This window comes from Sorex araneus, chromosome 8 (genome assembly GCF_027595985.1).
Source record: "Sorex araneus isolate mSorAra2 chromosome 8, mSorAra2.pri, whole genome shotgun sequence".
Taxonomy (NCBI): domain Eukaryota; kingdom Metazoa; phylum Chordata; class Mammalia; order Eulipotyphla; family Soricidae; genus Sorex; species Sorex araneus.
Genome location: NC_073309.1, coordinates 33,534,018 through 33,536,297, shown reverse-complemented (window position 1 = coordinate 33,536,297; position 2,280 = coordinate 33,534,018).

Sequence of the window (2,280 nt, the reverse complement as noted above, 5' to 3'; positions counted from 1 at the left end):
ATGGGCTAGGGTCACTGTCCCTCCGGCTCCGTGTCTCCGCAGACACGTGTCTGGCTGTACCTTTGTTCTGTGCCCCAGGACCCCGCAACGGGAAGGGTCTGGGCTGCAGGTCGGGGGTGGAGGAGCCACCCAAGAGACCATGGGTGGACCATGGTCTGCGTCCAAACCCGCCCAGGTTCCCTTCATTGCATCGCGGGTTTCTGAGCTATGACATTTGTCCAGGTGGACCCAACCAGGTGCCTTAAGCCAAATCACGCTATTCCTGTTAGTCACTTTTGGCCGTGTGACTGTCTTATAGCCTAGTTCTCCCTCTCAGAGAACCTGGCAAGCTACTGAGAGTTTCCTGTCTGTGGGTGAGAGTCTGGCAAACTCCCCAGGCATATTCATATGCCAAATACAGTAACAATGATGGGTCTCATTCTCCTGAACCTGAAAGAGCCTCTAATGAAGCACTGTTGGGAAGGATGAATAAAGAGAGGCTGCTAAAATCTCAGCACTAAGACAAATTGAGACATTACTGGGCCCACTCGAGCAAATCAACGATCAACGGGATGATAGTGATAGTGATAATGAATAATAGGTCTACATGATAACATAATAATATTATATAATATGGATCATATAGGTAATATTATAGATAATATATTCTATATAGTCATATCATCTAGATAATAACAGATAAATAACTAGTTTACTGCATATATGTGCATACATATTTATGGTTCCCTGGTCAACAAATTATATATGTATGTATATATATATATATATATATATATCACTGGACTTTATTTTACATAATATGTGTATGTATATTTCCCTGGTCAACAAACAGGGACTCTCTTTGTACATAATGAAATGTTTCTTAAGTGCTAGGTATGACCAACACACAGTGCTGGCCCTCCCCAGGGAAATACCCATGTAGCACACTGCCAGAGGAATCCAGATGAGCTGCACAACTTGAATTAAATAGATCACTGCAGTGATTCCCTCCTGAACCAGGGTTCTAGGCTTGGAATCCAGGGATGTGGACCAGCATACCCCAGGGAGGGGACCCAGGAGTAAATAGTCCAGATGAGAAGGGCTCTTGCAGGGAGAAATTCCTGTCTCCAAATGACAAGGTGAGATAGGGGGCTGTCTTAGATCTGGTTCCCCAAGAATCAGTTTACGTGCCAGACTCCTAGGGTCATGTTCTCAGGAGATGCTTTTGTAAGGAAGTGGGAGGGAAGGGTTAGCAATGATTGGCACTCTATGCTTACACTGAATCCTCAGATCATCCTTTGGGGTCAGAGCTCTACAGTCAGGGCGGCCCTTCCAGAGTTGCCCCAAATTGAGGAAATGTAGGGTGACAATTATTAAAATCTTTCCCCTCCTATTTTGCTACAATGAAGGTATATTTGCATAAGTAGGAGGATAGAACTAATGTTGTTTAACAACTCTCGGCTTGATTTGTAAATATCCAAACATGTGCTTGTGTAGGCCTCTGTTTGTAGTTCTGCAGTGGGTTCTACAATGTGGAGGCAGCTAAAAGGAAGGTGTTTAATTTCAGAAAGCTCAAGTCCAAGTATGTGGAAAGTATGTTGCAGAGTTAGCACCGTGAAAAATGAAGATTCTATCATCTTCTGGTTTTGTGACTTTGTCTACTAGAGAGAAGCATTGTTAGTATTATCATGAACACTATTTTTAGTTTGTTGTGATCATTTAAATGAGGATATTGAATATCTCAGCGTCTGATTCTCGTGTTCAAAACCAGGCAATTAGTAAGTTCTGAAACGTGAACTCAGTCTAGACAACTGAACCCAAGGTCTGTACATAAACCTAAGGTTAAAGTCAAACAGGATTCTGCTCTGTCCAGTCACAGCATTGAGTTCACTTTGCTTGTGAGCTTGTAAAATTACCCTAATAATCTCTTGTGTGTTTTAAGCTGATAGATATGTGGATTTTGTTAGAAAGCAATAGAAACTAATATAAAGAGATATAAGTAACAATATGGCAGATACCCTGGCATTAGGGAACTTACATTCTTTTCCTGGAGATAAGAACTGCATGTAGCACTGTACCACTGTCACACTGTTGTCCCGTTGTTCATTGATTTGCTCAAGCAGGCACCAGTAACGTCTCCATTGTAAGACTTGTTGTTACTGTTTTTGGCATATTGAATATGCCACGGGGAGCTTGCCAGGCTCTGGCATGTGGGTGGTACACTCTCGGTAGCTTTCCAGGCTCTCCAAGAGGAACGGAGGAATCAAACCCAGGTCGGCCGCTTGCAAGGCCACGTGCTCT